We start from the raw sequence: 15,070 nt of genomic DNA on the forward strand, positions 1-15,070 counted from the left end.
AAGGACAAGGGCAGCAGATGCATGGGAACTCACTACCTGCAGGTTCCCCTCCAAGTCACTCACCATCCTGACTTGGAACGATATCGCCATTTCTTCACTGTTGTTGGGTCACAATCCTGGAACTCCCTCCGCAACAGCACTGTGGGTGTTCCTGCACCATAAAGACTGCATCAGTTCAAGAAGGCAGCTCTCCACCAACTTCTCAACGGCAATATAAATGGGTAATAAATGCTAGCCTTATCAGCGATACTCACACCCAAGAATGAATAAAAACCAAATCACTCTCCACAGATTCCCCACAATCTGGGCTTGGACATTTACTTCAGGAGCACAGAGCTTTATATCACTGCAACATGAGTTCCAATCTTCAGATTCTGTTCACTTTTCACATTATTTTCTACCAGTCCACTAGCTTTTATTAATTCAGTATTCGGGTCTCTGCTCCTCCGCCGTTTCTAACATCTCACCTCTTACAAAAAAACACTTTGATCTATCGTAGGTAGTAGATGACCCCTCATTTTAAACTCCATCTGCCAAAGCATTGCTAACTCACTTAATCTATCAAGAAGATTTGAAAATAAATTTCTTGCCAAAGGATAATTTTCGGCATCTGCTCCCTCGCCATTTGCTTTTCCCATTTGTCTTTCACTTGGCGCAATACAGAGAAAGTAAAGATGGAAGGAAGGAGGGGAGGAAAAATCCTGCTCCGTTTCGTGATCCCTATTTGATCTTCATTCCAGTGCAGTTTGAGTGAAGAATTCCAATTGTCTGTCTCAATTTTAAATAAGTATAACAAATTCTGGAATCACTGTCTGGACATTGACAAGAACAGGTTTCGAGGCTGACTTCACACATAAACTCCCCCAACATAAACAATACACTAAACAGTTCATAAACTAGCGACAAGGATGGGATTCGATCCCACGTGTGCAGAGCACAATGGATTAGCAGTCCATCACCTTAACCTCTCGGCCACCTTGTCAGTTATAGATGCATAGCTGTCACCTTCAGCACAGTTTCTGGCTATGCAGCCAGCTGTGCAATGATGGAAATATATCTTCGGTCAGTAAATGAAGTTGGGAATGGAGCGGTGTGAAACATTTCCAGACCATGTCCAACACGTTTCTACTCAGTGTGAAAACCCACCACGGAAAGACTGGAACATACAATCATTTCATCACATCATGATTAACATCACTCAGACACCTGAACCATTAGGTCACTGACGAAGTCATGATGACCGAATTTCTCATGAAATGACAACTGAACTAACTGACTGGAAGAATTGCTTTAACTCCACATTATCAGCGAGGCACAGCCTCAGGCCGACTTGTCGGGTGGTGTAAACAGATATCACTGCTTCTGATCTTCACCAGAACAGAGAGTGAGATGTAACATTGATCATCAAACAGACTGTGAGAGAATACAACAGAAGAAAACACATGGAGAGACACTGTGGAATAACAAATAGATTTGATTGGAATGTTGAAATTTTGATTGGAATGGATAAAACACCAGAAACAGCAGATTAAATTGGGATTCTCATCATTATATTGATCTGGGACAGAAAAGAGAAACTGATGGAAAGAAGAGAAGAAGGAAGAAAAGAAAGGATGGAACTGTTCAATTTTTTCAGTTTTTTCACTCGCCCATCAAAGCTGATAAAAAAAATTGCAAATAACAGAGAATTTCACCAAAAATGGAGATTAAATGTTGCTGAAACCTTGGATCGAAGGATGCCCCAACAGATCACCTGTTTAACTGTCTCCTCACTGGGGGATTTCAATCAGTGAGCAATATTGTTCTCTACTTTTTTTGTTAATTGGTCCCAGAACTGTCACTTGGAATTAATATCTGTGTTCCGACTCCTGAATAATAAAATTGTGAGTTTCTCGATATTTTCTCGACACAGTTCGTGCTGACAGAACTAAGAACTCTTTTCTAATTTACACAATATCCTTGGTGCTGCTCTCTCTTCTCCCAAACTTCATCTCATGTGACTGTTCCATCATCACTCTGACAGTGGGAGGGGTTGATCCCACTATCTTCAGCATTAACCCTTTACATCCTTATACCACACTGTCTGTCCAAAACAAATGGGTGGAGGGAACTTCCTTCATTTATCAAAACACCAACAGCAGCACAGTGGCGCAATGGTTAGCACCGCAGCCTCACAGCTCCAGCGACCAGGATTCAGTTATGGGTACTGCCTGTGTGGAGTTTGCAAGTTATCCCTGTGTCTGTGTGGGTTTCCGCCGGGTGCTCTGGTTTCTTTCCACCTCCAAAAGACTTGCAGGTTGATAGATAAATTGGCCATTGTAAATTGTCCCTCGTGTAGGTAAGTGGTAGGAGAATGGTGGGGATGTGGTAGAGAATATGGGATTAATGTAGGATTAGTATTAATGGGTGGTTGCTGGTTGGCACAGACTCGGTGGGCCGAAGGGCCTGTTTCAGTGCTGTATCTCTAAATAAGAAAAGTAAAATAAAAGCTGCCAGTCGTAAATCAACTCAAACCCATTAGAGAGATAGAGGGAGACTGTCAGAGAACTTCCTGCATCCAGTCCTGACCCTGTCACACTCAGCAGCTTCTCACCCAGACCCCACTCTCATCAATACTGAAAATTGTTACCGAGACCCTTCAAATACTGTTTATAAAAGGTAGAAAAATTCAAACTTCATCACAGCTAGATTGAATAGAACAAAGTTTAATATCTTCTCGTCGTCACTCGGTAACCACATGAGACAGTCCTTAAATCAGTAACATAAATTATCAGCTGTAAGAATGTTTGTCATTGGGTTGAATCATTTCTGTGTGAGGAATGTTCCAGCATCATAAACCAGGGGAACGTGTTGACTGAGCCGTGTTTTCATCTCTTCTGGGCAGTTGGACTGTTCACCCTTCATTCTGCTCTGATTCACTTTCCCAAAGCGGATCTCCAGATTCTCAAATCTGGAGACTGGGTTTTCTCATTTGGTTCCTGTTGATTTTTCTTCCTCCTGAATGATAATATATTCCAAACTCGGATGAACCTTTCCCTGTGTCCCGGTCTCGGTTAAAAGCGACAAATAACGGCACCAACATTCTGAAACATACAACACGGTCACATTCTGCTTCAGTGAGATTAATGCTGAGGCAGTTTCCGTGTCGAATGCGATTGTGAACAAATTTCTCTCAAGGAAATTGTGAGTGATCAAGTATTTGCACTGAATTTCTGTGCAAGAAGGGACAGTTTCAAACAGCCATTCCCAAATCAATTCCTTCACAAAGACAAAGACTGTGCTGTCTTAACGTGTGACTCAACGTCACAAACAAATTTGAACTCGAAGTTCAGGAGAAGACAGAGATGTGAATGATCGACAGTGTAATCTTTAAATCATAACTTTCCGTTTCTTCGTTGAAGTGAGGCTCAACCCTAAGCCACTAGAGATCGCGGAAAGCTACAAACTTGGATCCAGAAATCAGAAAAGTAGTGAAACAGTTGGTGAGTACATTGTGACACTGAAGAATTTATCACCACATTGCAACATTGGCACATTCTTAGACCGTACATTATGAGACAGATTTGTGCTTATATTGGTGGATGAGGAAAGATACCAAACACACAAAATCCCAATTTGAGCTAGTGTGTAAGATTGCTCTTTCCACGGAGATAGCATCAAAGAATGCTCGTGAATTTCGTCCTATGCCAGTGACAGTAACACACTTCAGAGGAACTTAAACACACTGGTAAAATGGGCTTTCACACAACAGATAACATTTTACACAGAGAATTGTGAAGTGATACAGTTTGGGAGGAAGAATGAGACAATGTACACCAATCTTTTTTGATCAAGGTTTGAAAAGGTTGCTAAGAGCAAACAGGACACTTGGCTTTATTAATAGAGGCAAAGAGTAAAAGCAAATAAGTTATGCTCAACCTTTATAAAACAGTGGGGCTGAATGGCCTACTCCTGTACCTCCACAGAAAGCTTCCACTCCAGGCTCGGACACCCTCTTCAGGATCACTCTCCATACATCCCGCCACTCCACGCACGGATATCTCCCTCAGGATCAGATCACAGCTCCACAGTCCTGCCACATCCAGTCGTGAATGGTGGTGGATAATCAAATAACTAACAAGATGAGGAGGCTCCAAAAACATTCACATCCTCAATGATGGTGGTGCTGAGCACGTCAGTGCAAAAGATGAAGCTGAAGCATTTGCAACCATCTTCAGTCAGAAATATTAAGTGGATTTGATCTGTGCTAATTTCAGCTCCTCGTGCTCGCTGGTGCCTTGGTTCTCTGGTGCTAATTTCAGAGTAAATCATGCAGCTTGACAATTGGAGCCAAAGAAAAAGACACAGGAGAGGTTGAAAGTGCCAAAACCTGGGATTGAACCAAGAACTGTTTAACTGTTAGTACAACACGAACTCAACAAAGCTATTTCAACAACACACTAAAGCCACCATTCTGTCACTGCTTTGGAAGACAATATATACATTAAAGTGTTTGTAAAAAGTTACAGAACACAACATGTGAGTAATATTCCCCATTGTTTTCTCAGTACTTTTGGACTGTGAAGTGGGAGACAAACAGAAGTCCCACTGTGCCACACTGACCCTGAGCTGTGAGTGAAATGAGATAAAGTTCAATCTTTAGCAGAGAGATTCTGGAGAGAGGTCAGAGTCCTGAATCAAGGAAAGACTTTCTGACACAATAAAAGCAAAACACTGCAGATGCTGGAAATCTGAAATAAAAACAAAAAGTGCTGGAAATACTCAATAGCTCTGGCAGCATCTGTGGTGAGAGAAACAGAGTTAATGTTTCTGGTCTGTGACCTTTCATCAGAACTGACACAGGTTAGAAAATAATTCGGTTTTAAACAAGTGAAGGGGAGGGGCATGTGGGAGAGAACAAAGGGGAAGGTGTTTGATAGGGCAGAGGGCAGGAGAGATTAAATAACAAAGCTGTCCTGGGACAAATGCAAAGAGTGTGTTAATGCTTGTGGTTGCCTGACACCAGTCATGCTCTGATGTTATTGAACACAATGTTCAATCCACAAGGCTGTAGAGTGCCGAATCAAAAGGTCAGGTGCTGCTCCTCGAGCTTGGGTTGATTTTCACTGGAACACTGGAACAGGCCAAAGACAGAAATGTTGACATGAGAGCAGGGGGGAGTGTTGAAATGGCAAGCAACCAGAAGCTCAGGATCATGCTTTCGGCCTGAGCAGAGGTGTTCCATCCAATCTGCGTTTGGTCTCCCCAGTTTAGAGGAGACCGCATTGTGAGCAGTGAATACAGTATACATAATTGAAAGAAGTACAAGTAAATCGCTGCTTCACCTAAAAGGAGTGTTTCGGGCTTTAGATAATGAGCAGAGAGGAGGGAAAAGGGCAGGTATTATATCTCCTGCGATTGCATGGGAATGTGCCTTGGGAAGGGGACGAGGTATTGGGGGTAATGGAGGAGTGGACCAGGGTGTCGCGGAGGGAACAATCCCTTCGGAATGCTGACAGGGGAGTGGAGGATGCGTTTAGTGGTGGCATCACGCTGGTGGTGGCGGAAATGGTGGAGGATGATCCTTTGGATGTGGAGGCAGGTGGGGTGGAAAATGAGGACAAGGGGAACCCTGTCGCAGTTCTGGGAGGGAGGGGAAGGGGGAAGGCAGAGGTTGAGAGTTCTGTCAATTACACTGGGAGGGGGCGGGGTGGGAGTAGTTGAAATCTGGTGATGTTGTTGAATTTAATTTCAAACAATCCTTGAACTCTCTGCTGATAAAGACTGAAAAAGGGAAGAACAACCACACAACAAGGCTCTCAAATCCAAGACCCTGAGATTAAAAGTCTCATGCTGTACCAACTGAGTTAACAAGGCCTGATACAGTACTTCTACTCTGTCTGTTATTGGGCGGATGCAGCTGTTGGCTCCACCCCAAAGGCGGGAATTTGTTCCACCAACTATGAAGCAGCTTCCTATCAATTCCCCAGATTATCAGTAAATCCACTTCCAGAAGCCCCAAAGTGTGATATATTCCTCTCACTCATCGATAATAAAACTGAAATCTTTTTACCTTCCAAATGCTGCCATCCATTTTGTCAGTATTTATTTCTCTCTCCTTTTTATTTAGTTCATGCATTTCTTCAGAATTTTTTTTTCAATTATATCTGAGGGAAGAAATGAACAGATCTGGCAGCTCAAAACTGGGCATCCATGAGGCACTGTGGGCCATCAGCAGCAGCAGAATTGTATTTAAACACAATATGTTACCTCATGGCCTGGCATATCCCTCACTCTACCATTACCATCAAGCCAAGGGAGCAATAGTGCTTCAATGAAGTGTGCAGGAGGGCATGTCAGGAACAGCACCAAGCAGACCTAAAAATGAGTGAAGCTACAACACAGGATTACTTGCGTGTCATATAGCGGAAGCAGCATGCAATAGATAAAGCTGAGTGATCTCACAACCAACAGATCAGATCAAAGCTCTGCAGTCCTGCCACATCCAGTCCTGAATGGTGGTGGATAATTAAACAATTAACAGGAGGACGAGGCTCCACAAATATCCCCATCCATAATGATAGGGGAGACCAGTATATCAGTGCAAAATACAAGGTTGAATCATTTGTAACCATCTTCAGCCAGAAGTGCCAAGTAGATGATCCATCTCGGCCTCCTCCTGAGGTCCCCAGCATCACAGGTGCCAATCTTCAGCTAAATCCACTTCACTCCACATGATATCAAGAAATGGCTGAAGGCTCTGGATACTGACAACATCCTGGCTGCAGTGCTGAAGACTTGTGCTCCAGAACTAGCCACACCGCCCGCCAAGCTACAACACTGGCATCTACCCAGAAATGTGGAAAATTGCCCAGGTATGTTCTGTATACAAAAGGCAGGACAAATCCAACCCGGTCAATTCCTGCCCGATCAGCCTCCTCTTGATCATCAGTAAAGTGATGGAAGGTGTCGCTGACAGTGCTATCAAGCAGCACTTACACAGCAATAACCTACTCACCAATGCTCATTTTGGGTTCCGCCAGGGCCACTTAGTTCCTGACCTCATTATGGCCTTGGCCCAAATATGGACAGAAGAGCTGAATTCAGGAGGTGAGGTGAGGTGACAGTGACTGCTCTTGCCAAGGGCATCAAGGAGCCCTTGCAAAATTGAAGTCAATGGCAATCAAGGAGAAAAATCTCCACTGGTTGGAGTCATACCTTGCGCAAAGGAGTATGGTGCTGGTTGTTGGTGACCAATCATCTCAGTACCAGACATCGCTCAGGAGTTCCTCAGGGTAGTGTCCTAGGCCCCAACCGTCTTCAGTTGCTTCATCAATAAACTTCCTTCCATCATAAGGTCAGAAGTGGAAATGTTTACTGATGATTGCAAAATGTTCAGTTGCATTAGTAACTCCTCAGATACTGAAGCAGTCCGTGTCCACATGTAGAGAGACCTGGGCAAGATTGGGCTTGGACTGATAAGTGGCAAGTAACATGCACGCCACAAAAATGCCAGGCAATGACCATTTCCAACAAGAGTGAATCTAACCATCTCCCCTTGACAGTCAATGACATTACCATTGCTGAATCCTTCACAATCAACATCCGGGGGGTTACCAATGAGCAGAAACTGAATTGGATCAGTCATAAAAATACCGTAGCTACAAGAGCAGGTCAGAGGCTGTGAATTCTGCTGCAAGTAACTCACCTCCTGTCCACCATCTACAAGGCACAAGTCAGGAGTGTGATGTAATACTCCCCACTTGCCTGGATGAGTGGAGCTCCAACAACACCAAAGAAACTCAACACCATCCAGGACAAAGCATATCACTTGATCAGCACTCCATCCACTACTTTAAATATTCACTTCCTGCACCACCAGTGAACAGTGGCAGCAGTGTGTACCATCTGCAAGATGCACTGCAGCAACTCAACAAGCCTCCTTCGACAGCACCTTCCAAACCCCCAATCTCGACCACCTAGAAGGACATTGGATGAATGGGAACACCACCATCTGCAAGCACCCCTCCAAGTTACACACTGTCCTGACTGGGAACTATATCACCATTCCTTCACTGTCACTGGATCAAAATCTTGGAACTCCCTTCCTAACAGCACTGTGGGTCTACGTACAACACATGGACTGCAGCAGCTCCAAAAAGGCAGCTCACCACCACCTTCTCAAGGGCAATTAAGGATGGACAATAAAGGCTGCGTTTGCTGACAACGCAACCACTAAGTGGCACAACTCGCTTTCTCCCCCTGCTTTGCACCGGCCGCTTCCACCCTCCACAGTCGCTCGCTCCAGACCTCGCTGCTCCCCCCCTACTTCCCTGGCCGATTGTCTCCCGATCATGTCACCCCATTCTCCAGTCGTTCGCTCACTCCCCACGCCCCCCTCCCCTCCAGCCGCTAGCTCTGGGCTGCGCTTCTTCCCTTCTCTCGGCTACTTGCTCCCACGTTTGTCCAGTCTCCACGTGCCGCCCGAAGAAGCAAGGTGGGCTGCAAAGTGTGACGTAGGAGTGAGTAGCGAGTGACCTGGAGGAGGGAAGTGGCACGGCCTAGTGCTAGCGGCTGGAGCGGGGGTTGGGGGGCAGAGAGCAAGCGGCCATAGAGCTGGATGACGCTAGTGGGGAACAATTGTCCAGGGGAGCATCGAGGTGTGGAGCGAGCGGCTGAGGGGAGGAAGCGTCGAGGCCTGGAGCGAGTTGCCGAGGGGGGAGAGCTCCAGCCTCAAAGTCTCCTATTCAGCCGCTTCCTCCAGCTGAGTGAGGGGCTGGATACCCGATGACTCTGACTCTTTAGCGCACATGTGCGAAGATGGACCAGGCTCAGATATGCGATGATGTTGGCGCTGCGCAATGACATCATCCTACACATGTGCCACTTAATCCTGGCAAGATGTAGCTGTGCCAATGCACAGCTTGGCACAGTCCGATGATGTCAGCGGGCCGCTACGTTGACAGGAATCACATTGTGTCTGCAGTGCCCACATCCCATGAAAGAATAAAAAAGAGATTTACCACAATGGTAGCAGGGTGAGGGATTTCAGTTATGTGGAGAGATTGGAGAAGCTGGGGTTGTTCTCCTTGCAGCAGAGAAAATCCAGAAGACATTTGACACATTTGTTCAATTTCATGGACGTTTTCAATAGTTTAAATCAGGAGAAACTGTTTCCTGTTGTAAAAGGGTCAGTAAGCAGAGGACACAGATATCAGGTGATTGGAGAAGAACCAGAGGTGACATGAAGAACCATTTTTTACACAGCAATGTGTTGTGATAAAGAAAGAAAAGACTTGCATTTCTATAGCACCTTTCAAGACCACTGGATATATCAAAGCACTTTGTAGACAATGAAATACTTTTGAAGTGTAATCACTGTTGTAATGTCAGAAATGCAGCAGCTGATATTCACAAACAGCAATGTGATAATGACCAACTGATCTGATTGAGGGGCAAATATTGATCACAACACCAGGGAGAATTGCTCTTCACTTGTTTGAAATTGCAGCATGGGATCTTTTACATTCACCCAAACATGCAGACCAGGTCTTGGTTTAACATCACACCTGAAAGGCAGCACCTTCAACACCCTCAGTGCTGTACTGGAGTGTCAGCTGTGAAATCTGAACCCAGAAGCTTGTGATTTCGAGGTGAGTGTGACCAACTGAGCCACAGCTTTTACCTGAGTCTCAATCCTTCTACCAACAGTTTCTCTCTATCGGGTCTGTCACGACCCCTCAAGATTGTGAACACCTCTATCAAATCTCCTCTCCAAGGAGAACAACCCCAGCTTCTCCAATCTATCCACATAACTGAAATTCTAACCACACGTTGCAGAAAGGAATTTTTCCTCAAGTTCCTTCTGGTTTTGTGAGTCACCTTAAATCTGTAACCTTCGGTTATTGACCGTTCAGCAGTTAGAAACAGTTCCTCAGTATTTACTCTACCTCAAACCTTCAAGGAAGCTCTGCAAAGTAACTGAAAATCAAGTTGTCAGAAGTGGGATTTAAACACATGCCTCCAGTGAAAGCTGCAACCTGAACAGAGAAGCTGAAACCACTCAGTCACCTCAACTGATCAGACATTTTTGACCTCGTCCTCACTTCTGTACTTTGAAAGGTTCACTCAGTTCAGGAAATGTTCAATGTTACTGGAATGCTCAGTGACTGGGATATTAACTCCCGTGGGTTTTCCTGAGCTTTTTCTCGGTGTATGGGGATGTTTGTCCTGGGCTGTGGAATCTTGCATCCCTGTAATGGACATTAACCCACTGATTGAATCTGTATTCACTGCTTTCCGCTGGTGCTGGGTAATTGCAGAGTGTGGGGCCGGAATGTTGCTGCTTGTCCCGGCCTCACTCACTCTGGGAAAGAGTGAATAATTGATGCGTCTGTTTCTGTACCTGAAATGTGACTTCTATCTGCTGTTATTAACCGAGGCAGCGCTGCAGAAGGATACGTTAATAATCTCTCACTAATCAACTGCAAACAGTCAGAATGTGTAACTTTGAGCAGCGCCTTCTGCACCGTCATGGGCTGGAAAATGGAGGGAGGGAGAGACAGTGTCAGTATCTGAGTGTACACAGCACTGTACAGAGAAAGAGTCAATATACCGGGGCTGAGACACAGTGCATCTTTTCACATTTAATCACAATAATATCCGGAGTCAGGAACTGAAAATGATGAAAAACCGAATAGCAAGAGCAAAAGTAAGAAAAGTAAGTAGTTATAGATTAGCTGATCAGCTTTCACTGTGTTACCTGGTAATCTACAGTTTTATATTTAATGCTCTCTCCACTGTGGCCAGGGAATGATTTCTTCTCAAAGGCTGAACATTAACAAAACTGCTTGTAATTTAAAATCTTTTAAAAGTAATTCCATGGAGCGAATGGGGCAAAGTCAAATAACTGCACCAATTATAGGAGAGCTGGTTGGTGATGACGTGGATGTGTCTGCAGTGTGCAGGACCAGACTGTTTCTATAGATTCACGATGAATGTTCCACCCTTTATTTATAACAGTAAAACTGATCGTGGACAATGGCTATTCTGGTTGCAGGAACCTGAAGCTTTAACTCATCAACACCCTACTTTAGGGTAATTTAGAAAGAACAACACCCAGCTCTGTCAGTTAGTGTGTTTGTTTGTTAACCCACAATTTGTTGGTTCAAGCACATAAATGGATGAGGCTTTATTAACTTAAACTCTTCTACATCTGCTATATTACTCTTGCTGTTGATTTTTCAAAGATAAGGTTAATCAAGTCTTTCTTTGTGAAATCCATGCTGACTGTGTTTTATTATTTTTCATTTCCATCTGTATTTTCTACTTTGGAGGATTACAGGATATTATCATTTTTTTTATTCATTCATGGGAGGTGGGTGTCACTGGCTAGGCCAGCATTTATTATCCATCCCGAATTGCCTTGAGAAGGTGGTGCTGAGCTGCCTTCTTGAACCACTGCAGTCCATGTGCTGCTGTTATGAAGAGAGTTCCAGGATTTTGACCCAGCAACAGTGAAGGAACGGTGATACAGTTACAATTCAGGATGGTGTGTGGCTTGGAGGGGAACTTGCAGGTTGTGGTGTTCCCATGCATCTGCTGCCCTTGTCCTTCTAGGTGATCAAGTTCGCGGGTTTGGAAGGTGCTGTCTCAGGAGCCTTGGCACATTGCTGCAGTGCATCTTGTGGATGGTACACAGTGCTGCCACTATGTGCCAGTGATGGAGGGCATGAATGTTGTAACTGTGGTGCCAATCAAGCGGGCTGCTTTGTCCTGTTGAGTTTATTGAGTATTGTTGGAGCTGCATCCAGCCAGACAAGTGGAGAGTATTCCATCATACCCCTGACTAATGTACAGGCTTTGGGGAGTCAGGAGGTGAGTTACTTGCCGTAGGATTCCTAGTCTCTTGACCTGCTCTTGTAGCCATAATATTTATCTGGCTACTGCAGTTCAGTTTCTGCTCAATGGTAACCCCCAGGTTGTTGAGAGTGGGGGATTCAGCGATGGTAATGCCATTGAATGTCAAAGGGAGATGGTTAGATTCTCTCTTGTTTGTAATGGTCATTGTCTGGCAGTTGTGTGGTGAGAATCTTATACATCTTTATTGTCGGGTACTCTATTGTACTGTTGAGTGACTACACTTGAAAAGTCCTTCCTTCATTGGCTGTAAAAGACTTTGCAATCTCCTGTGGTCGTGAAATGCAAGTTTTGCTTTTTTCCATTGTTATCAGTGTCATTGTGATCAAAAGATAGGATACATGAGCACAAAGTTTAAATCAATTTTGATTAAAATAATGTAAAAGCATCTATATTTTTGCACTATACTTAATAATCTCCATCTTCCTATCCTTACCAAGTGCAATGTCTTTGACCCTGAAATTGATTCCACAATCGCAGTCCCTCAGACAATTTCAGCTCAGTTCTGATGAAAGGTCACAGATCTGAAACGTGAACTCTGTTTCTCTCTCCACAGATGCTGCCAGACCTACTGAGTATTTCCAGCATTTTTTGTTTTTATTTCAGATTTCCAGTATCAGCAGTATTTTGCTTCTGTGTTACTTTGAAAGTTAAAAATGACCCACCTGTCTACAATTCACACTGAGGTCTCCCATGAAATGATTCTGCATAATGTTGATGTAATGAATACAGACTCCGAGCTCAGAGCTTCCTGTGGGGAATTGGGGATATGAAAACCAGCAGACTCTGCAGGAATTTCCACTGGGAGCACAAATTCACAAAATCTACCTTTTATATATGGATTCATTTTGATTGTCCTTCTGGAAAATTATTTTGAAACAATTTAAACATCAACCCACAGCTCCATGACTGGGTCAATTATGAGGTCATCCTCTGACAGGTCATGTGACAGCTGGAGCCACAAGACGTCAGAACCAGATTTGTGACTGGATTAAAACCCGGAATCCTGTCCCAATGGCTTTTCAAATAAAGCTGTTGCTGTTTGAAAACACAGCAGTTAAACTTTCTGCCTGACCATGAGGGGAGCTAGGGAGAAATATACAAAATTAAATCCTTTTGCAAAATAGTTCAAAAACCATTCACTGAGAAATCATGTGAGGATTCATATGCAGTAGAGAAACAAGCAGAATACAGAAAGTACAGAGGAGAGCTGAAAAAGGAAAAGAGATCAGCAAGAGAATGTATGAGAAAAGATTAGCAGGTCACATAACTGGGAACACTGAAGTCTTTTACCAACATATGGACAGTCAATAAAAGGGTGGGTCAATTAGGAGATCCTGTGGAGGCAGAGGGTGTGGCTGAGGCACTAATTAAGTAGATTTCAGCAGGGGAATGGGAACCCAAATTGTAGTGCCAGTGTGCAGGATGTTGAGAGTAGTGAGGTCAGGGATATGGTTACAAGGAAGCAAGAGGGCACTGGCAAGCAAGAACCTGGTTTAAAGTGTGTCTATTTCAATGCCAGGAGCATCCGGAATAAGGTGGGTGAGCTTGCAGCATGGGTTGGTACCTGGGATCCTGATGTTGTGGCCATTTCATGGACATGGGTAGAGCAGGGACAGGAATGGATGTTGCAGGTTCCGGGATTTAGATGTTTCAGTAAGAACAGAGAAGATGGTAAAAGAGGGGGGGGGGGGGTGTGGCATTGTTAATCAAGGAGAGTTTTACAGCGACAGAAAGGACGTTTGAGGACTCGTCTACTGAGGTAGTATGGGCTGAGGTTAGAAACAGGAGAGGTGAGGTTACCCTGTTGGGAGTCTTTTATAGACCTCCGAATAGTTCCAGAGATGTAGAGGAAAGGATAGCGAAGATGATTCTCGACAGGGGTGAGAGTAACAGGGTAGTTGTTATGGGGGACTTTAACTTTCCAAATATCGACTGGAAATACTATAGTTCGAGTACTTTAGATGGGTCAGTTTTTGTCCAGTGTGTGCAGGAGGGTTTTCTGACACAGTATGTAGACAGGCCAACCAGGGGCGATGCCACATTGGATTTGGTACTGGGAAATGAACCCGGCCAGGTGTTAGATTTAGATGTAGGTGAGCACTTTGGTGACAGTGATCACAATTCGGTTAGGTTTACCTTAGCGATGGGCAGGGACAGGTATATACCGCAGGGCAAGAATTATAACTGGGGGAAAGGAAATTATGATGCGATTAGGCAAGATTTAGGATGCGTAGGATGGGGAAGGAAACTGCAGGGGATGGGAACAATCGAAATGTGGAGCTTATTCAAGGAGCAGCTACTGCGTGTCCTTGATAAATATGTACCTGTGAGGCAGGGAGGAAGTTGTCGTGCGAGGGAGCCGTGGTTTACTAAAGAAGTTGAAGCGCTTGTCAAGAGGAAGAAGAAGGCTTATGTTAGGATGAGACGTGAAGGCTCAGTTAGGGCGCTTGAGAGCTACAAGCTAGCCAGGAAGGATCTAAAGGGAGAGCTAAGAAGAGCAAGGAGAGGACACGAGAAGTCATTGGTGGATCGGATCAGGGAAAACCCTAAGGCTTTCTTTGGTATATCAGGAATAAAAGAATGACTAGAGTTAGATTTGGGCCAATCAAGGATAGTAGTGGGAAGTTGTGTGTGGAATCAGAGGAGATAGGGGAAGTGTTAAATGAATATTTTGCGTCAGTATTTACAGTAGAGAAAGAAAATGTTGTTGAGAATACTGAGATTCAGGCTACGAGGCTAGATGGGATTGAGGTTCACAAGGAGGAGGTGTTAGCAATTTTGGAAAGTGTGAAAATAGATAAGTCCCCTGGGCCAGATGGGATTTATCCTAGGATTCTCTGGGAAGCTAGGGAGGAGATTGCAGAGCCTTTGTCCTTGATCTTTATGTCGTCATTGTCGACAGGAATAGTGCCGGAAGACTGGAGGATTGCAAATGTTGTCCCCTTGTTCAAGAAGGGGAGTAGAGACAGCCCTGGTAATTATAGACCTGTGAGCCTCACTTCGGTTGTGGGTAAAATGTAGGAAAAGGTTATCAGAGACAGGATTTATAATCATCTTGAAAAGAATAAGTACATTAGAGATAGTCAGCACGGTTTTGTGACGGGTAGGTCGTGCCTCACTAACCTTATTGAGTTTTTCGAGAAGGTGACCAAACAGGTGGATGAGGGTA

At 44.4% G+C, this 15,070-nt stretch overlaps 1 non-coding gene across 1 annotated transcript; it reads right to left on the reverse strand.

The window, feature by feature from the left end:
- Nucleotides 1–900: 900 nt before the first annotated feature.
- trnas-gcu (transfer RNA serine (anticodon GCU)) lies at nucleotides 901–982 on the reverse strand. The gene has a single exon. It is a non-coding gene; the product is annotated as a tRNA-Ser (tRNA).
- Nucleotides 983–15,070: the final 14,088 nt, after the last annotated feature.

Source organism: Heterodontus francisci, unplaced genomic scaffold (assembly GCF_036365525.1).
Source record: "Heterodontus francisci isolate sHetFra1 unplaced genomic scaffold, sHetFra1.hap1 HAP1_SCAFFOLD_59, whole genome shotgun sequence".
In the NCBI taxonomy this organism is placed as follows: domain Eukaryota; kingdom Metazoa; phylum Chordata; class Chondrichthyes; order Heterodontiformes; family Heterodontidae; genus Heterodontus; species Heterodontus francisci.